The sequence below is a fragment of the Lissotriton vulgaris genome, chromosome 6 (genome assembly GCF_964263255.1).
Source record: "Lissotriton vulgaris chromosome 6, aLisVul1.2, whole genome shotgun sequence".
NCBI lineage: Eukaryota > Metazoa > Chordata > Amphibia > Caudata > Salamandridae > Lissotriton > Lissotriton vulgaris.
In genome coordinates, this window is record NC_141694.1 from 1,280,830,124 (window position 1) to 1,280,852,633 (window position 22,510).

General features: G+C 50.7%; 1 protein-coding gene across 1 annotated transcript in view; it reads right to left on the reverse strand.

Annotated features, from left to right (window-relative positions):
- LOC147708779 (uncharacterized) overlaps positions 1–22,510 on the reverse strand; it is a 566,421-nt gene that overhangs the window by 195,863 nt on the left and 348,048 nt on the right. The gene's annotated exons all lie outside the window — the stretch shown is intronic.

Below are 22,510 nucleotides of genomic sequence, written 5' to 3' on the forward strand. Positions count from 1 at the left end.
CTTGCACCATGGTGAAAGGGTGCCTGCGTTGGCGCATGGCAGCCCATTGTGCGCCAGCATAGGAGAAAATCTGGAAATGCTTCAGATTCTATGGCTGTTACGCTGAAACACCCACAGCAACACCCATGGAACGCCCCTTTCATGCAGTGTTCAGGGTGAAAGGGGCATATATTTACAAGGCCATCAAAAGCCACATAAAGTGGTTTACGTGGCCTTGAAAATATGCCCCCGTACATTGCACCACCAGATCATCAAAAAAGTGACGTTCGGGCAGTGCAAAAGTGCAGCAAGAGGCCCTTTTTTGGCAAGGTACAACAAATCATAGCACCATCTTATTTGTCGCATATGAATGTCTATAAATGACAACAGAACTTGACGGCATGAAGAGTCATGAACATCACTGTAAACAAACCCCGGCCCACACTAATTGAAGTGCATATTTAGCTTTGAGGCATCTTTACTTTAAGACCATCTATGTCGATGGGGTTATACAGGAAGTGCCAAAGCAGATGTAAAACGGCTCCCAACCATGGAGCACTGAACAAGAAAAGAAATAACCAACCCTCCCTCCAGTAGAAGGTAGCGGCCTAAAATAAAGAGAAAAAAAAAGAAAGGAAAAGTGTATGGAACAGGTTATTTGGTGGACAGCAGACGGGAGACCTTGAGAGAGGAAGGTGACCAACGGACCCCAAGTAAATTCAACATTTTTAAAGTCAACCCTAAAGATTTCCGACATCCGCTCCATACTGAGTAGCCTCCATAATCTGGAGTACCAGAGGGAGAGTGTCGGAGTTTCTCTTTGTTTCCATGCCGCCGCTAGCATAATCTTTGCGGCCCCTACACAGAGCCAAATGATCTTTTTGTCCGCCCGTGTCTGATGTTCTAAAGAGGGGTCCCGAAGTCCCTACAGCACCTCAGCCATGTTAGTTGGTATAGGATAGCCCAGCATGTCTTTGATAAGAGCAAGGACTTCTTCCCAGAACGGCCTGATGAGAGGGCAGTCCAACCAGATATGCTGAAAATCTCCCAGAAGACCACAGCCTCTCCAGCACCTATCGGAGGACCCAGGAAAGATTCTGCGAAGTTTGGAAGTATAAAGGTACCAATCCATCATAGTTTTAAGGTGTGCCTCCCTGAGATCAGCAGAATGATTAAACTTTGTGATGTCTGACCATAAATGGGACCATTCGTCATCTGTAATATCCCGTTGAATAATACCTTCCCACATTGACATGTAACGAGGGCACGGAGCGCGTGTGGTAGTGAGGAGAAACTTATATATAAAGGAGATCGCGCCCTTCATGGATTTTGCTTCAGTGAGGAAGGATTCGAATTTTGTCAAGAGTCACGTAGCCACCTCCTGGACTTGTGGAGCAAGGGCCCAGTGTAAGAGCTGGTGATAATGGTATCTCTCTGAGTCCTGTAGATTGTACTCCCTTTTACACCTATCAAAGGTGAGGGGATCATAGTTGTGGAAGAGGTGTGTTAGGGCCAGACATCACCCCTCCCGCCAAGCATCGAATGGTCCTGACTGTAGTCCCAGAGGGAATGCCGGGTTAAAATGCAAGGGAGTAAAGGGGGAGGGAAAGGAGTTCCATCTCTCATCACCCGACACCGAGTCCTACCGTGAGTGTTGTGCGTGTAGGAGTACTAATATAAGTATTCTCAGGCCTATCACACTTGGGGCGCCATATTAAGTCCCATATGGTGCGACCGGTCACACTATGGTCCATGTGTAGCCAATGCTAATGAATATCAGGGAGGCCCACCCCACCCTACTCTCTAGAACGGGAGAGTATCGCAAAAGAGAAGCACGCCCTGCTCCCCTGCCATACATAATTCAAGATCATAGTCTTAACTCGCTTGAAGAATTCCTTCTCCATTTCGATGGGTAAGGCCTGAAATGGGTGAAGTAGTTTAGGGAGGAGAGTCATTTTTATGGCATGGATACGACCCAACCATGACAAGAAGAGAGGTTTCCATTTATTGAGTTCTGATTGGATACGTCCCAGTATGGTAGGGAAGTTAGCGGCGTGAAGGCCCCCTACTTTGGGCGTTATCAGGACACCTAGATATTGAATAGAAGACGTAGTCCACTGGAGGGGTGTGAGAGGCTGAAGTTCCTGCCTTACTGCTGGTGAGAGAGTGAGGTTAAGGATAAAGGATTTCTTCAAGTTGACTTTGAAGCCTGCCACTTTTTCGAATTTAGCTAGTTCGGTTTGCAAAGGTGGGAGAGATGTAACCGGATCGGCATGGGCTAGTAAAACATCATCATCAAACAGAGAATTTTTATGTTGTTCTCCCGTGAAGGGAATCCCCCTGATTGCAGGGTTTGCTCTAATTGCCGCGGCCAGGGGTTCAATGCTAAGGGCAAAAAGTAGGGGGGAAAGGGGGCACCCCTGTCTGGTACCCCTAGAGTGAAGAAAGGGGGTTATTTGCGAGCCATTGACCATTACTCGAAATCGGGAGTGAAGATAGTTGTCCCGGACCATATTGAGGAACTTGGGAGCGAAGCCGAATGCCAACATCGCACGGAACAGGAACTCCCAGTCCACCCTGTCGAAAGCCTTCTCCGCATCCAGCCCCACAAGGACAGCAGGGATGCGATATCTATTGGCCTTCTCGACAAGGTGGACAATGTGTCAGGTGTTATCTTGGGTTTGGCGCCCTTTGATGAAGCCGGATTGGTCCAGATGAATAAGGTTGGGCATAAGGTCATTTAAGCGCTTAGCTAAGATGGCTGAATACAGCTTCGCGTCAAGGTTGAGGAGAGTGATAGGCCTATAGGAGGCACATGCTTCAGGATCTTTTCCCGGTTTGGGAATAACAGTAATAACTGCTTCCGAAAGGGAGTCGAAAGTGACACCCTCCTCTGCCATTCTTTTGAAGAGTCTCGTAAGGTGGGGGATGATGTCTGGGGCAAAGGTCCTATAAAATAGGGCCGTAAACCAATCTGGGCCAGGAGCTTTATGTGGCTTGAGTGCCTTAATCAACACAGTGATGTCTTCTCAAGTAATGGGTGCCGTGAGAAGTTCGTTCCACTCTAGGGAGACCTGTGGAACCTATAGGGATTTTAAATAGTCAAGCTCGGCTTCAGGGTCTAAGGTGTCGCCAGTATACAAGGCCTTATAAAAGGCCCCAAAGAGTTCTGCTTTTCCCTCATCGCTACGGGAAAGATCACCCCTCGGGCCCCAGATACCCCCAACAAACTCCTGTACCCTTTTATCCTTGAGTTGCTGAGCCAGATGTTTGCCAATCTTATTGCCCGAGGAGTAAGATAATTGGCGCAGTTTCAGTAGGGTAAGTTCCGCTCTATTGTTATAGATAGCACGAAGTTTACCTCTCAGTGCTGTGAGATTGCGGAGGGTCTGCCTAGTGGGGTTAAGCTTGTGGGTGTGTTCTACAGAAGTCAATTCCGATTCTAGCACCTCCCTCTACCTAGCAGGTTGCAAATTCATTGCGGAATTGAGGGAGATGCACTTCCCCCAGAAGACCTATTTAAAAGCGTCCCAGGTGGTAAATTCCGACGTGTTGTCAGGATTATTAATATCAAAGAATTTGGTAATGGCCTCCCTTAGTGTAGTACAGGAGTCCTTATCCCGGGCCAGAGCAGACGGGAAGTACCACCTGGGAGATGTAGAGGTGTTGACCCTCCAGGACAGGGAGATCGCTAGGAGGCTGTAGTCGGAGATAGAGAGGGAATATTTTAGCTTCTTGAAGATCGCCTAAAAGTGATTGGCTGATAAAAATGTAATCCAGACGAGAGTATGTGCGATGCACATGGGAATAGAACGTGAAGTCACGGGAATTGGGGTACAGGGTACGCCAGGAACCTAGAAGGCCCATGTCATGGATGCGCTGCTGCGTGTCTGGTGAGAAGGAGCCAGTGCCCGCGTGCTGTGAATGGGTGCTGTCCAGGTCCTTACACCAAGTTAAGTTGAAATCACCCATGAGGATCAATTGCCCTTCAGTAAAGTCCAATAATTTCCCCAGAAACGTGTGTAGGAAAGCTGTCTGGCCCGTGTTGGGACCATATAGTGCTACGAAGGTGCTGAGTTTCCCTCGCAGCCGACCCTTTACCATAACCCAACACCCATCCCTATCGTGTTGTACATCCAGGGGCTGAAATTTAGTGGAGGAATGGAGCATTAATGCAACCCCCCTGTGTTTTGTCAGGGCAGAAGGCCTGTAAGTCAATGGGTACTGTTATCGACGCAGCCTGGTGTCCTCGGATCTAACGAGGTGGGTTTCTTAGAGAGCTACCACATCATGGTGGTGATCGATAATATATTTCCAGATCTTCCGGCGTTTCTGAGGGGAGTTAAGACCTTTGACGTTCCATGTACCTATGGTGATTGTCATTATGTTAGTGGAGAAGGAAAACATTGCAATAGAAGCCTCCCCGGACCCACTAGGCCCTCCATAAACATGGAACCCGGGAGTTTCGTTCCTTCTCTTTCAGAGTGATGAAAAGGTGTAATGCAACCCCTTACTCGTAATTTACAGAACATTAAAAAATCGCCACCTTGACCCACCCGCCCCCTCCCCCATCCCCAAATAGAAGATAAAAACAGAATCCAAACCATTGTAGTGACAATGTAACACACGTCATGAACAGCCCGTCAGGGGTGGTGTAACCCCCTCAGGAGAGTGGGTGGCCGAAGGACCGACGTCTTCGTCCACGCCCACTCCGAAGCCGCGCTCAGGGGATGCACAGCCAAACATCATAAAGATATCAGTGGCAGGTTGCTATGAGAGGCCTCCAAAGGTAGGGAGTCTAGCCATGGCCCCTGTGGTCCCCCTGAGCCAGGACCAACAGGCCCGAACACAAAGGGGCCGACCAGAAGGCATCCATGGGACCCAGCAAAATGCTCTGCCGCCCTGAGAAACAGAGCCAACCATATAGTCTTGGCACCGAGGGACGTTCAAAGATGGAGATGCCGTGTCGAGAAAGCTGAGATGAGGACCAGAAGGCCCCGACAGTGTCCACCGGCTGAAGTCCGCTCCACCACCGTGCACAACCGGCAGCCGATCAAAGCAACCTCTGGGGACCAAAAAGGAGGTGGATGTAGAGTCCATGTGCTGGGGGATCAACCTCCGTCCCGAAGAAGGCGGGAAAAGTTCATCTGCGTCCTCTGCGAGCATTCTCCGATCACGCCGATGCAGGAGACGCCATCTTATCGCTGTCGTTGGGTTCACCCTGTCCAGAAGCATTGTCTACATTGGAGATACCAAGGAGGGTCAGGCCCTCCTGCAGCTCAGTAATGTGGCGTTGCCGGTTGCGGTACTCAAAGCTCAAGCCAAAGGGAAAGGTACACCGGTATTTGATCTTATAGTCTCTGAGCTTGGTGGTGTTGGGTCTGAATAGCTGTCTCCTCTCCAGTGTGGCTGATGCCAGATCCTTATAATTGTACAAGAATGGTTTTGAAAGGAGATGGAACTTTTCGACCTGGCCGCACCAAGAACCGCATCTTTCACCTTGAAGGAGTGAAATTTTGCCAGTATGTCTCGAGGTTTTCTCCATGTTGGAGAGCCCCCACTCCTTGCACTCGTTCGAGTTTGATCTTGAGGGTTTGAGGGCTCAGGATTTCTACGAAGGGGCCTTCCAGAAAACCCCCCAAGTCCGGCCCCTCCGCTCCCTCCTCCAGGTCTTTCACGCAAATATTGTCTCTTCGGGCGCTATTTTCAAGGTCCTCTGCCTTGAGCTGGGACTGGAGTATTTGGTTCCTTAGCGATCGCACTTCATCTTGAAGTTCTGTAGTGAGTTTGTCTTGATCTTGGGAGCGAACCTCTAAGTCCATCACCCGGGTGCCCACCGAATCGACGTTCCGCTGGAGAGAGGTTAGCTTTTCATTCAAATCTGCCCGAAGCTGCTCCATAGAAGATTTAATGTCCAGTCCCAGGTCTTTGCGCAGCTCGGATTTGAAGTCCCTAAACATAGCTAGGAGGTCTGCCTTTGTGAGGGCCATGGTGGTAGCTGCGTCGTCAGCATGTAGGACTGTGCGCTAGTCCAAAGCCAGGAAGAAATCAGATACCTTAGTGGATGCTCTAGCCGTCGCCTTCTTGGGCGGCAAACGGGACGGCCCTGGGAGGTCCCCTCTGGCCGCAGTCCCGGTGAGCTCTAGCTGCGCGTGGTAGGTAGTGGGGCCGGGGTCTTGGTAGTGCGGCCTGGAAGGAAGATCTCCAGAAGAGGAGCCCAAACCAGCCGCAGTGGAGACAGGTGTGAGGCGACCTCAAGTAGCAAGAGTATAGATGCTGATTCAAGAGGCTGGGGGACTCAAGCAGATGAGCGTGACCATTTACCTCCCTGAATGTGGTGGTGAGCTGGTAGAGCATCCTCAGCAAGGCGTCACCCGGGCCACCCACAGAAGCAAGTGCCTCACCTCGCGTGGGGTATAGAAGCGGTCTGTCTCACGTAGGATGAGCGCTGCACTGTAGAGCCCACTCGTTGATGCAGAGGATTCGCAACGCACTGAGAGAGACACTGGTACCGTTAATCTGTAGTCGCCGCCATCTTAGAACCAGGCAGGCCACATGTTAGCGCCATATGGTGAGGTCCGCAAAGGAAAAGCAGGGGCATGCGTCACAGTTTGTGCCGGCATTCCCGGCCCATCCAGGTGCCGCCAGAACCCAGGAGGACAACAGCTGATCAGCGGGAGTCAGGGGCACAAAGTCACAGGGGCACCGCCAACTTCAAGTCAGGCGACGGACCGCATGACGTCCCCACCAGGTGAGCCTCTCGCCGAGGAAAAGGGGGCGCTTCCTGACAATCGCGCCAGCAACCGGCTCACCACGTAAGCGGGAATCGGCGTGGAGAAACCCAGGTCCCAGGAGCGCTGTCCTCACTAAGTCCACCGCTTACGGTCGGGAGGCAGCCGCCATCTTAGGTCCCGGCCCAGAGAGCCTCACAGGGCCGATACGGGGACCTCCCGCAGATGAAAAGGTAGGTAAGGGCCACCAGTCACTGCGCTACATGGTCCGCTGCAACATACTGCCACTTTCAGCCCCCGGGGCCCCGGGAAGCCAGCGCTGTGGGCTCCTGAGGTGTGCGCGGACCGGTAGCCGAGACGGATCACACCCGTTCGGCCATCTTGCCCGGCCACGCCCCGAGGCCCTTTTTTTAAACTGACACAAAGACATCAAGAGGAATGGATTTAAACATTGCAAAGGAGTACAGGGTAATCCAATACAAGTCAACACACATATATTGCATATGAATAATGTTTATATTGATCAGAAACAGAAAGCAGAACAGAGCGGTTTGTTTGCGTAACACAATTGAAGCCAGGAGAAAAATGTGATGCCTGCAATGGATGCCAGGACTGTCTCCGAAGAAACTGATAGGGATTCTGGGATGAACAGATTTTTGGATCTCTACGGTGAGGCACCCTGCTTTGCAGATGAACTGAGTGAGATCATTCACATTCATCAGGGGCATACCAATAACACGTCTCTTACAGTGGCTGGTGCCCATGCCTGGTCTGCTGGTGCATGTGGCAGGGGTGAGGTGAGTGGTTACTGATGGGCGCTAATCTGTGTTTTCGGCTAAGATTGACACCGTTTGTTTAACAGTGTGTTTTTAAGGGTACTATTTAGGTGGAATTTTACAAGAAACAAACCCGCTGGGTTTTGATGTGGCTCTCTCAATCAATACTTTATTTCGCATTTAAAATAAAAATGCCTGAAAAGTTCATACAAAAACATACAAACATTTCAATAAGTTAATATAGAAGACATATCTTAAAACCTTTCCATAAAATCCTAAAAACAGCATATTTCATCTTGATAATTCATTTATACCCTAGTGCAGTTGGGTTTACTTTTTCTAAGCTTATTTTGCAAGGTTTGGAATTTATTCATATGTTCACTAATCTATGAGGTTTTAGGGCTGCACATAAGAACGAAGCCACAGCAAAAAAACATACATAAAGTATCTCTAGTTGTAACATAACAGACAGTGCAGTGATGTAATTGCGCAAGCAAAATTTCTTTAGGAGAGAAATAACAAATCTTTTCCTCTCCATTTCGTAAACATGGAAAAAATATAATATGTGTACACTTGATTTTTTTGAGCGGGAATCACAGGGACAACGATCCAATAGATTCTGGGAAACACATTTGCTGGATAGCCCAACATTAATGTTACATAACCCAAACGGAATCTTTTAGCAGATAACAATGGCGGTTATAGCTCATACGAGTAAGATACGGCGATGGGCCATGCAACAAAAGGGGTCCCTTATTAATACAGCTCAAACATTTTTGTCCTATTGAACTGCACTGTAGAAAATGACTGTTCTGGAGTATCATACAAATGAAAATGTAGAAACTGTGATTTCCATAGCGTCGTAAGAAACTAGGAGAACCTTAAGAGATAGCTGCTGTGAAAACTTCTGGAAACAATCTTTTGCCAACTGATTTTTCTACAGTTGAGGAATCCATAATAATCTTTTGTATTTAACTCTTTCCAAGAGAACTGAATTAAATGAGTGTGAGATGTGAATGCAGAAAGAAACCATCTGTTTCAAAAACATGTGAGGGGAAATAAAGATTTGTAGCCAAATATACAAACTTCTATTTTAAAAGCAAAACATTCTTCTTTCAATTAGAGAAATTCCTTTCTCTGTCTAACATCCCCTTTCAGGGTATGTCCAGGGTATGCCCAGAAGTGAGTTCCTTGCTCACTTTTCCACTGGATTCAAGCTAGCCTGGCTGATGAGGGGTGTTACCTCTGAACCGGTCCCAGGATGCTTGGTTCTTGTCCAGGGAAGACCTGGCTTGGCAGTTCGGGCTGGGCTATTCCACTGAGGCACAGGGTCAAGACTGATTTGCATATCGCTGGGCCTGAACTGGGGTGGCGAAGTGAGCAAAAGAACAATGATGGATTCAACCCAGATCTGTGACTTGGGTGAGTGTCTGAAAGGTTTCAGCGCTCTGCCCATCATCTCCTTGTGTTAGCGTTGTACATCCCCTTTCTACATCTGTTCTTAATATTATCAATCCACTCTGTTGTTAATGTTTGAAGTCTTAACTTTTTTCTTCTATTCTCCCACTTGCACATATCAATAGTTGTAACTTCCTGCATTAATGTGCACTGGCTTAAAAAAGATATTGTAGGGGGCGTGTTCAAGATGGCGGACTAGTAGGAAGCATCTACTCGCCGCTCCTGCCCTCAACCGGGGCCTTACCAGCACAGCATTGTCTAACGTGTCCCTACCGGCACTTTCCGACCTGGGTGCTATCGGTGATCCTTGACTGCACCTCCAGGACACCGGGCGGAGAGCGAAGGCTGGTTTCAGGCTCCCAACACCGGGAGGGCATGGGGCTCAGTGCGTCTGGAGGGTGATTGACGGCAGCGTATGCCGTGAAGAGCAGGAGTGGGGGTTGCCACTGTGAATCCCAGCTGCGTTGGGGAGTCCCGGCGGCAGTTGCGGAGCCGGCACTGTCCCACGGCCGAGCCCTTAGGAAATCCACAAGCCGCATGGCGCCCGCTTGTGATAGCATCAAGATGGCAGTACAGGCCTGCATCTGAGGAACCGCGGCGGCGCTTTCATTGGAGTGCCGACCGCCTGCCGAGTGAGCCTTTCTGTTCCTGTCGCGCCCCCTCCTAGAATGGGGGTGTTGAGGCTTGCACCCCCGCGGCGAGGACCGCAGCTGCCCCGGGGGTGCGGCGGGATTCGGGCACACTGATAGCTTGCCTGGCCTGCAGCAGTTGGGAGCAGCGAGTGCGGGCTTGGAGTGGCCTTGAGAGGTGAGCGGGTCTGGAGGTGCCAAGATCTACGCAACACATGCTGGAGGTTCTCTTTGCACCACCACGCTTATTCACATTGGGGGTCCGCCGACCTGTCGTCTCAGCAGCTACTACTTGCAACCAGTGACACTACACAGAGGGCGGTTGGGCCTAACCTATATGCTTCTGGAGCACGGGGAGACACAGGCAACCTAATAGCGGGGCCCGCTTGACCTGGTCGGCCTACAGTCGTTGGGAGTAGCGAGGGAGGGCCTGGAGGGACCTTGTGGATGTGAGCAGGGCCTGGCGGCGCCAAGAACTGTGGATACGCCTGGTTGGGGACATCTTCGCATCACTACACACACTTACATTGGGGGCCTGCCTGCCTACGATCCCGCAGCTATTGCCAGTGACACTGCGACCGGAGCAGTTGAACCCACCCTGCATGCCCCCTTTGCTCTACTGGACATTGCATAATATAGCAAGGGGGTTCACCCAAACATAGTCACTGGGACCTGGGTCGTAACAGTACTGAGAGGAAGGGGTCCCAGTGTGGAATCAGCAATAAACACAAAGTGATCAAAAATTAGAAACACAATGAATGAATCTACACTGTTTTTATTCACAATGTAGATATTTGTTAGATATAGTATCTGGCAGTACACATTCAAAAGGTTGTATGGTGCCCCAGGGGAAAAGGGGAAGTGATAAGGTGAGGATAGTGTGGATAGGGAATTGTGACAATAAAATCAACCAAATATCGTAGCCGCATTTGTATGTCAATTTGAATATACACAAACAAAAGCCCCTGCATCCCGGGGGCGGACCACAACAGTCAGGTGAAGCACATTAGCCCTGCTCGACGAGAGGACGCCGGCCGCTGGCGGAGAGTGGGGGGCTCGCCGCCAGTCTCTCGCGCTGACACAGACGCTATAGCCAAGGAACGCTCAGCTGTTCTCCAAACCTTATCGGAGGACTCCACCATCACCTCTGCTGACTGACATAGGCGCTTTCTTTTTTGAATGTCACCCATCTCTGCTTTCTCTCTTCCAGCTTCCTGGTGGGACCACTCCGGCTGATAGGGCCGGGCTTGGGGTGGGAGGCGCCGGGGCAGCGGGGGCTCCTGCTATCCATCCCACGTCTCACCACAGGCGGTCCGCCTGGGAAATTTGTGAAACCTACTCATGACAGTTTTTCTTGTTTTGTTAGTTCGGGGTATTTCTGGTATGTTGTTTCCTTTTTTTCCATTGGGTTATCTCCTCCTCCGACGATTCTAGTGCAGGTTCATCTTCTAGGCCCCTTTGTCAGATGAGTGCTGTTAGCTACAGCAAATTAGAATTCCCACCCACATGGTCACTGATATCCACATTGTGTCCCTAAATGTGAAAGGCCTCAACAATCCCACCAAACAAAGAGCACTGCTGTCCTACTTGGAGCGATCTGACGCCCATATATGCCTACTTCAAGAGACGCACCTCCTCATGGCCGATACCCATCGCCTTCGATCGAGGGAGTTTCCGATTCAAATGTTCTCATCCGCCACTTCTAGGACTGCTGGGGTTGCCATCTTGGGCTCCTCCCGCTTCCCTGGGCGTATGGGTAGCAAACAGGCTGAAATTAAAGGGAGGTTTCTGGCCTACACCTTTACTTTAGACACACACACATTTGTACTGGCCTCAGTATACGTCCCCAATAGTGGACAGGAGGGTTTCATTAAGACGGTCATTCAGGAGATCACGGGTTTGCCGGATTGGACAGTCTTGTTGGCAGGGGACCTTAACATGGTCTTAGATGGAGACATGGATTGATCTGGGCAACTATGGGGTCAGACGGGGACTTTGTCCAAGAATGGGAAGCGCTTCTTGACTGATGCGGGGCTCACTGACATCTGGAGACATAGACATCCTAACACTAGGGCTTACACGTTTTACTCACATCCTCATAAAACTTACAATCGAATTGATTACATCTTCACTTCAGACCTTCTAACACAGGGCGGCAGTGTAGTTGAGATTCTCCCCTGCCCATTGTCCGACCGCTTTTGGCGTCTACGGGAGACCATGCTCCAGCGTCCTTCGGTAGTGCGATAGATCGAGGGAAGCATAGCGGACTACCCAGCTTTAAATGACACACCAGACGTCTCTATGACAACCCTATGGGAAGCGATGAAGGTGGTTATTAAGGGGGGTTTCATTGGCATCGCGTCAGCTGACAATAAAGACAGCAGGGAGAGGCGTGCCCACCTGATGGCCGAAGTCATTGAGCTGGAACGTATTCACCAGCGAACAGAAGCGCCGAGGGTCTGGAGACAGTTGAAGACAGCTTGGGCACAACTTGCAGGGTTAGACGTTGATCGTGCAGAGTATGCGGCATTGCATCTTAAACATGCCTTCTATTTATGGGGCGATCGATGCGGGCGCCTCCTTGCAAACCGCCTCCACGCCCAACGACAAGCGCAAAAGGTGACATTGATACAGGACTCTTGGGGGGGGACTAGCGAAGACACGACGATTGTCGGAGCTTTTAGGCGATTTTATGAATTGTTATACTCGGCTCAAGTCTTGCCTGACACTGAACGACTCGATACCTACAGGGAGCAACTACTTCCAAATTACTACCGTTCCAAACAGCAGAACTGGAGACCCCCATTCGCTTGGAGGAGGTTATCTCGGCAATTGCCAATCTTAAACATAACAAATCTCCGGGCCCGATGTGTTTTCTTCCGGTTTTTATAAGAAATTTTGTGGGAGACTGGCCCCTATTCTTACACGTGTTTTTAATTCTGTCGGATCAACAGAGTCCTCTTCCTTCCCTTCCTTCATGCTGGACGCCATAATAACTGTAATACCCAAGCCTGGGAAGGATCACCGTCTTTGTGGCTCTTACCTAATATCCCTTCTTAATGTGATATTAAAGTTATTTACTGTCATCTTGGCGGCCCTGCTTTCCAAACATCTCCCCGGCTTGATAGACCAGAATCAATCAGGCTTTGTCCCCGGACGACAGTGCTCGGATAATACTAAACGACTTCTCCATTTGATGGAAAGCTTCCGGCGGAACGCATGATCCTTTCGGTCAACGCCAAGTAGGCACTCGACAGGGTCCACTGGCCGTATCTTCGGTACTAATTTTGGCCTCCCCGAACATTTCATAACCTGGATCATCCAGTGTTATGCGAATCCTACGGCTACAGTGCAGGTGAATGGGGTGGCGTCAGCGGCCTTTCCAATACGTAGAGGGACTAGGCAGGGCTGTCTACTGTTGCCGCTTCTTTTTACCCTCTATATGGAGCCACTAGCCCAACATATCCGGGACGACCCATATATACGACGGGTGTTTTTCGGAGAGTCAGAGCACAAACTCTGTATTTATGCCGACGATGTGATGGCGACCCTGGAATGTCCTCGAGAATCCCTGCCTGCCTTCTTGGACGAATTAGCCCAATTCGCCCTGGCATCAGGCTTTCAGATAAATGTGCATAAGTCGCAAGCTCTTAGCCTGTCCCTAGAGCCTGGGACGCTGGAAGTCCTTCAGCAGGACTTTCAGATACAGTGGGTCCAGGACGCCATCACATATCTGGGCCTTCGGGTGGCCCCCACCGTTTCTCTCACCAGACAAATGAAGTACTCGCTCCTTTTGAAACTAGTGCAAGCCTCACTCCATAAATGGAGGCCTTAATCCCTCGCGTGGCTAGGACAAATAGCAGCGGTGAAGATGGTGCTCTTGCCTCAAATTCTTTATATCTTTCACAATCTCCCATTGATGCTCCCCACCGGGGTCCTAACAGCCCTGCAGAGGGACATAGAGCGTTTTATTTGGAGTGACCAAAGAGCTCGGATGCAACGCGATCTTACATACAGAGACCCGATAGAGGGAGGTTTAGGGATACCAGACTTATTGGTGTACTGGCGGGCAGCTCAGCTATGGGCGTTGTTGGAGTGATCTTGGCCTGGGTCCGAGAAACATTGGTTAGTTATGGACAGGGCTCTTGCAGCTCGCACTCTTTGGGGGTTCCCTTTCTCCCCCGTCAGAGTCGACATCGCCGTTTATACTTATCAGAGGTGACCCGGCCCATTATGGCAGCTTGGGACAGGACGGCGACCGCTAGAGGGCTTACGACCTTCCAGTCCCCCATCACGCCCATTGTAAAAAACCCAGACTTTACACTTGGTCTTGACTATGGGGAATTTCTTCACTGGACGAAAGACGCTACTCGCTCCATTGAGACACTGAGAAAACCTCAGGCAATTGCGTTGGGAGGGTGAACTGGGAAGGGAACTTTCACCGAAGTAATGGAAGGACATCTACCATTGGGCCCGTCGCACGGCTCGCAATGTCGCTTCCATTGAAGCGGCCACTAAATTGGCCACCTATTGGTATTTGACCCCTGTACAGCTCCATAGGGGCAATCCCTCAAGTAGCCCATTGTGCTGGAGAGGCTGCTGCGTGCCGGGTACTCTCACTTACTTGCTCAGGGACTGCCCTTCCCTGGGGACATTTATGTCACAAATACTAGATGAGATCGACTCCCACTTCAATACACAGATCCCGAGATTCCCAGCCTATATCCTCCTTGGCCTTCCCAATGCCATCACCTTCCCGCTTCACTCTCGGAAAGGCAAACAAATGGCCCAGACTCTAGAAGCGGGAGTACAGAACGTCCTAGCACACTGGGGCTCCACGATGTTGCCCACTCGACTAGGCTGGTTACACAAATTGTGGTCCATTCTGGGGATGGAAAATATTTCTCTCTCCTTAACCAACCCCAGGGCCTCCTTCCACGAACTCTGGGCCCCTCTCGTAGCGCTTCTGACATCGGAATTTACAGAACTCACATGTCCCAAATATCTTAGACTATTACGTTTGACAGACCCTCCACCAGCGCCCACGCCTGACACACCTGATATTTTGCTGTTTTTGGCAAGTTCACCTTTTTCTTTGAGGAGGAGGAGAGGAGAGGGGGGGTGGGAGTTTTGTATTCAAGTTTGTTGTTCTTTCTGCCAAACCACACAATAGTACCATACCGGGTAGTTACCCGATGATTGTGGAGCACACTGGCTCATTTGTTTTTCTGTCGATAAAATCAATAAAAGAAATTTTAAACCAAAAAAGATTATGTTGTGTGGTAAATATAAAGAAATTATTAAACATATTTAGAAATATACATCTTAAGTTTATAAAATGTCTTTGTATACCTTATAAACAACTACACACAAAGGTAATTAGTTAATCATTTTAAAATAAGTAGCATTGTAATCAGACACAAAAATGAAGCAACTTTTAAAATACGCTGAAATTGTTATGAACTATCCCATTTTCTGGGGCACTTTAAATGTATTATACAAAAACATGAAATGGAATGCTTTAGATAGTCATTTATTTAATGGTATTGTAGCAGCAGAGATGAGAACCATTTTGAGTAAATGAGAGAGTTTCAAAACCCGAGGGAGAAGCAGTGTCGCGTCCAGCGGGCTGTGTTGTAGCTGAAGGGAATGGAGGGGGCCTGATCACCCTGGAAGACAGCTGTCTCGGATGTGAGGAGCGGGGGACTTGGAGGGGATGGCCGAGCAGCCTGGGGCAATGGACGATGAGGAGCGGTATGGCCTAAACAGTCACGTGCCGTCCTAAACTACCATTTTGACTGGTATGGGGCTTTTTAAGTAGGTCCAGCCTGGAGCAGCTAGCTGTGGCCCTGAGGCAAAGAACGATGTTGTAGACTACTGCGGCCCCAAAAGCTGAGATTTTAGTGCCAGATACAGCGAGCTGGAGCCGGATCATGGGAGGGGTTACATCTCCCGGGGCTCTCCAGCAGAAGGTGGGCCTGGTCGCGTTGCGTAGCGCCGCAGATGCAAACAAATGCACGCTGACACAGTAGTGGGATGAGAACAGACTCCCGTGCGCGGCTCCGCCTACTTTTATTTATCCAGGCATGCTACGCCTCCTGGAGCAAGCATTAGGGCAAACCTTTCTGGAGTGTGCGCCAGAAAACAACTAGCACGCTAACTGCCACATCCCCCATCACAACTCAGTCCTTGACTGTGCCCCCAAATGTCTCAGGGTTCACTCACGTGGCAGGCCAAGTCCTTCAGGCAAGTGCTCGTCCAGGGATTGTCTCTCGGGCATACCGAGATTGTCTCCTGCTGGAGCTGGGTTCAGCAGCTGGGACTTGTGACCAAGGGTCCGCTCTGGAGGACTCCTGGACGGCTTCTGGAGTCCCCGGTGATACAGCGGGATCGGGGTGGAATGCGTCATCTTCGCCGGGCTCGGCTTGGCTTGTCCATGGCTACTCTGTGTCATTGGTCCCATAAGCGTACTGAGACAGGTTCTCCACTTGCTTGAACCATGATATGTTGTGGGTCACGGTCTCCCCTTCTTCATTAACAGTCACCATGTTCCGTTCACGTCGATCACTGTCCAGTATCCATGCTCATAGCGAGTCCGGAACATTCCTCCTGGCCTCTGGTCCTGCATGATGATAATATCCCTGCAGTGTAGTTGGCGAGACACGGCCCTCCTGCCTTGGCTGGCTGTGTTGTTGCGTTTCTCCCTCCTCCGGAGGGCACTATCTTCATCGAAAGAGGGGGGTGTCCATCCCGGCACGATGGGAAGGCCGTCCCGGCGAGCACCGTTAAACATCAGCGCCCAGGGCGCCTGGCGTTTGGAGCTCTGGGGGGTGCTTTGGTATTCTCTCAGGAACCTTTAGAGGTATTGTTTAGGGTCGGCTTGTTCAGCCACGGCGATGCGAAGGGCTTTGGTGATTGTCCTCATAAAGCGTTCGATCTTTGGAGCTCTGGGGGGTGCTTTGGTATTCTCTCAGGAACCTTTAGAGGTATTGTTTAGGGTCGGCTTGTTCAGCCACGGCGATGCGAAGGGCTTTGGTGATTGTCCTCATAAAGCGTTCGATCTCGCTGTTGGCTTGAGGCCATTGCGGGGTGATTCGCCGGTGCCTGACAGAATGGCATTGTAGAAACTCCTTGAACTCAGGTCCTTGAAACGGAGGCCCGTTGTCACTCCTGAGTTCTTCTGGACACCCAAACAACATGAATATCTTTTCCAGCGCTGGGCCAACATACGAGAAGGCCGTTGAGTTGACAACCTCCATGACAGGGTACTTGGAGTAGCAGTCGATCAGGGCTAGGGTGAGTCGTCCATCCGGGAAGCTTCCGAAGTCCACACTGTACTTCTCCCAAGGACGGCTCTCTTGCTCTTCTGTGTGGATTCGGACTATTTCGTCAATATGTGCCCCCATCCCTGGGGACCGAACTTTTTCTCGCATGTAGACTTTCATTTTCTCTACACCTTGGTGCTCCCTGTGGGCGAGTTGGGTAGCTCGTAAATGGCGAGACACGGGGATCACGATCCGGGACCCCCTAAGCAGAATCTCCTCTTGGGTAGCGCTCAATTCATCTCTGATTCTCCACATATGTATCAGGCTCTCGTTCTCAGGGGCCGACCATGAGGTGGCTGATTGTAGGAACTAATGCCAGTGCCCCTCTGAACGGCCATTCAGACCTTAACGAGAACCGGGTCCGCCTCCATGGCGACTGCCACCTCCTCAAGGGTCAGCATTCAGAGGCACGTGAGTGCTGAGATCATGTTCAGATGTGCCTCTGTGGCATCGGTATCCGGTTCATCCCTCATGTCTTCCCCTGTGAGCGGATGTCTTGAGAAAAAATCTGCGGGATTTTTGGCACCCGGCCGATAGGCTACGTCCATGTCATACTCCATGTCATACTCTTGGAGTCCAATGGCCCACCATTTTATGTGTGGTGGTGGGTGAGGTGCCAAGCCTTTAAACAGCGGTACTAGGGGTTGATGGTCCGTGATGATCGTGAACGGATGTCCATACACGTACAGATGGAAATGCCTGCATGCTCAGCGGATGGCCAGGGCTTCCCTCTCAATCTCAGCTCTTTTTGGTCAGGAAAAGCGCCTTGCTTGCATAGGCTAGAGCTGCCCATCGTCCAGGCTCTTGCTCTTGGGTAGGATGGCCCGAGGCCTACTGGGCTGGCATCCACAAGGATCTCTGTCAGCTTGGCGGGGTTGAAGTACACCAGCGTGGTGGTCAAAGAGCACGTGCTTCATGGCTTGGAAGGCGGCTTCTTCCCACTGACCCCATTGCCACATGGCATCTGTCCGGGTGAGATTCCTAAGTGACTCTGCGATGGTAGCCAAATCTGGGTGAACCGGCCGCAGTATGTGGCCATCCCAAGAAAACTGCATACTTCAGCTACAGTTTGGGGTGCTGCTGCGTTCTTAATGGCTTGGGACTTCGACCTGGATCCCCTCCTGTGTGGAAGTGTAGCCGCAGAATTCTATGCGTTGCTCGAACAGTAAACATTTCTCCCTGTGTAGGGTGACCCGGTGGTCCCGAAGCCTTTTCAACGTAGCCCTCACATGCTGATAGTGTTCTTCTGCCATTTGGGAGTGGATGAGGATATCATCACTTACATTTAGTACACTGGGGAGCCTGACCAGGGTCTCCTTGATTGCATTTTGGAAAATTTCAGCTGCTGATGATATGCTGTAATTGAAGCGCTTGTACCTCCTCAGTCCCAGATGCGTGCTGAATGTGGTTATGCACCGGCTCTCCTTTGCCAGCACTAATTGGTGGTATCCCGCATTCAGTTCCAACTTCGAGAACCACCTGGACCCGTTTAGGTCGGCCACAATGTCATCCATGGTCAGCATTATGTGGCGTTCCCGCCGAATGGCCTTGTTGAGGAGGCGCATGTCAATACAAAGTCTTATTTTCCCTGGCTGGTGGGCTTTTTCTGCTATCACCATGGTAGACACCCAGGGTGTAGGTCCAGATACCTTTTCGGTGACTCCCTGATCCTCTAGCTTCTGCAGCTCTTCTTCCACTAATGGTCAAAGGTGGAAGGGAATCCTCCTGTGCCTTAGTGCTGTTGGTGTGACTGTCAGGTCTATGTGTAGTTTGATTGGGGCTTTCTTGATCCGGTCTAGCCCTTTGAACAGATCTTCGAACTGATTGAGCAATTCTTTGGTCTGGTCTGCTTGTACACTCCTGGCGAATGTTACCAGTCCTAGGTCTTCTACCACATGGTTGCTCAGTAGAGTTTCAGCTTCCTGGTTGATGACTTGGAAGTCAATTGTGATCTCAGTGTCTTCCAACCTCACTGGTACGGTCATCTTGCCTTGGAGGGGCAGAGGTGTACCGCTCCCGTAGGCAAAGATCTTGGTCTTGGGCAGCTGGAGCACAGGTTTTGGCTTTAATTTGTTATATTGTTGCATCCTCATGACGGTGACCGATGCTCCGGTGTCGATCACAGCATTGACTTCTGATCCAGCTATGGGTATCGTGCATCGGTGCTGAGGATGTTGTCGCCTCTGCAGAGCTTGAGTGAAAGAGACTAGGTATGTCTCCCCTTCCTCGTCCGACAATGAGTCTGCTGCATGGTATACTGTTTGTTCTTTCCTTTTCCCCTCTGACGAGGACAGCGAGATGTTCGACAGTTGGCGGACCATCCTTCGTACCTGCTTGGGTCCTTTCCCCTCTCTCCGCTGTGCCTTTTTCCTGCACACTGAGGCGAAGTGGTTCGCAATGCCACAGTTGGTGCACGTCTTTCCTTGTGCCGGGCATTATTGCGGGGGGTGTTCTTCATACCCGTAATACCCACACTAGCCTTTTGGGTGTGGCAGTGGGCGGTCTCTCGAGCGATAGGTCTTGTTTTGAGGCTTGACCGCATCAGCGCGTTCAGTTTTGATGATGACGCTCTTCTCCATGTTGCGCATCAGGGCAAGATCCATTTCCTCCGCCCGTGGGGCCGGCAGGTCATGGGGCCGTGCTAGCACTAGTATGTCGTTCATCAGTATATTTGGCTGCCATAGAATGAGGCCTCGCAGGACTTTGCTGCGAATTCCAAGTATTAGCTGAGCTCTGATTTCCTCTGCGGCTCTGTCTCCCACAAGGGGAGTGCTCGCCAGCTCCCTCAGTCTCGCATGAAATGAGTCATCCGATTCCCCTTCCCTCTGCTTGGCCTGCCTCAGTTAAAAATGCTCAAAGCCTGGATTAATTTGAGAGTCGAAATGAGTGTTTAGGGCAGTTACTACTGCCGCACAGTCCTCAGGGGGCCTGGTGTTGAGGAGATGTTTGAATAGCAAATATATCTCCTCTCTTGCATAGTGGAGGAGCAGGGAGCTTTTGACGGCGCCTTCTGTCTCTCGGGTGGCAACAAAGTAGTTCTCTAGGCGGCCTAGTCAGACCTGCCATCTTGTAGACACTTTAGAGGGGTCCGCCGACTCACTGAAGCGAGGCAGGAATCTCATGAGGGGGTGTGGAATTGAGCCCCTCGCCGGGGCTGGAGGCCCTCCATCCTGATCACCCATGGCGCTGTCAATGCGTTGTGGTCTCAGCGAGTGGAAGCGCAGTGCGTAAGCACGTGTTCAGGCCTTGCCGGGCTGAGGGTTGTGCCACTACGCCTTTTGTGCGATTCACCCGTAGTGATGAGGGTGTTGTAAACTGGGGCGTGTCTCTGCTGGGAGCTGGGAGGTGAAAATCTGCCTCTCTTCCATGGTCCTGCACCCCGGCTGTGTTGCAAAACCCAGCACCACCTTGGTGATGGATCCTGTGGCCTCCTGCTGTGCCGCCGGGTCAGCCGGCTGTGCAGCTTGCGTGGGCACAGGGTTTGGCAGCGGCACCGTGTATCAGGTGTGTTGAGGGGGGGTTTTCTCCATCTCTCGTCACCAGTGTTACATCCCTCAGGGCCCTCCAGCAGCAGGTGGTCCTGGCCGCGTTGCGCAGCGGCGCGGCAGCAAAGAAATGCACACTGACACAGTAGTGGGCTGAGCACGGACTCCCGTGTGTGGCTCCGCCTACTTTTATTTATCCAAGCGCGCTATTGAGCGCGAGGGCAAACCTTTCCTGAGCGTGTACCGGTAAACAACTAGCAGGCTAACTGTCACAGGAGGCTCGCTGGGGCCTTCTCACCCACGCCCATTTTTTAATTACACAACTGGCCCGCCAGTGGAGACACTCAGACTGGGCACTTGAACTTGGCAAGGCACTTACTGAGGTGAGCAGCGTAAAGACTAGATGAGATAGGGACCCAGGCAGAAGGAAAAAATTCCCTGAAGGGGCTCCGGAATGCGACCGGGGGGTGACCTATTCCAGAAAAGGTCTCTGCTTGCTCCCAAAGGACATGGGATCAGATGTAAGACCATTTTAGCATGCGCAAACGGGTTTGTAGAGTTTGTGGATTAGGATCAAGAGATACATTACCAATCCTCGCTTCTAAATTAGGAGTAACATTTTAATCGCAATGAACGCAAGTTGTAAACTCTTCAATAGAGAGGGCTAGAGTGCAATTAGGCATCATCGGTTTCTGGAGAGCCTTCAGTTTTTCAACCGGGTATTTATAATTGCAGGCATGTGTCTTGGTTAATGGGTTCAATTTATGAAAGGGTATTGCTTGTTCAATGGCAGGTCCAGGGGTTCTGGCCATGGGCCTGGGCCAGGCGCGGACCGGCGCAGACTGGCTTGCCTTTGGCGCGCCTTCAATTTATGCTTCCCGTAGGCTAGCGTCGGGGGGGGCATGTCAATCAGTGCCGGTACGCCCTCCACTCAAACAGCCTTCAGCTGTGGTGGACCGGGGTTGGAGTGGGAGATGTGCAGTGCATCGCGGTAAGTTTTTCAGCAAGTGGTGAATCAGCCCTGTGCCCTGTGCCCAGTTAAAATAGCAATGCTAAAAGAAATAGTAGATAAAGCTTTTAAAACGCTTAGAACAATGCCTGCAGTAACGTGACTAACCAAGTTCCTGAATCGAGTGTCTCTGAGGTATTCAGCCCTTTTGTTTGTTCTGGCGTCAGGGGGGGCGGGTCACGCTGTGCCGGTCCGCCCTCCACTCAAACAGCCTTCAACTGCGGTGGACCGGGGTCGGAGCGGGAGACGTGCAGTGCAGTTTTTCAGCAAGCGGTGAATGAGCCCTGTGCCCAGTTAAAATAGCAATGCTAAAAGAAATAGTAAATAAAGCTTTTAAAACGCTTAGAGCAATGCCTGCAGTAACGCGACTAACCAAGTTCCTGAATCCTGAACAAAGAAGCCTAGTTTTCAATGGGAAGTCAACGTTTAGCATAACCGATGACGTCAGCTTATATGAATGATGGGCGGGGCTTCAAGTCCCCTTTTGAAATCCACTCAATTACAAAAAGCCTTGCAGAGCGAGCAGCACAGGCGTGCTGAAACGCAGGTGTGCGAGGCCTAATGAAAAAAAAACGTTAAAAATTTTTTTTTAAATGCATCCCATTTTCCTTTAACCCCATGGCTGCTAAGGCAATTCCCCTCCTGTGCTGGAGATTGCTCTATTTCATTGTTTTATGACGAGCTGGGCTCGTCATCAGTGTACGAGGAGGCTACACCATGACGAGCCCAGCTCGTCATGAGTGTGGAAGGGGTTAAGGAAAATGGGCTGTATTAAAAAAAACTGCTTTGTTTAAAAGCAATCCCAGAAATGTTGGTCTGCTGAGTCCAGCAGGCCACCATAGCTGGGAGGGTCTGCCATTCCCAATGGGGTCGCAAATTGCGAGAGGCTCAGTAATATTCATGAGTCTCTCAATTTGCAACCCTATTGAGAATTGCAAACAGTGTGAAATACACTGTTGTACATAGGAATTAGCGCCTCCCAAATTGCGAGTCGGATAAGACTCGCAATTTGCGAGGCGCTATTTTCTTGGTTGTACACCTGGCCCTTGGTGAAGAAAGGTGCAGCTGGACCCCAAAAGTAGGTCTCCCTGAGACTGCTAAACTTGGTGTCCTGGGAA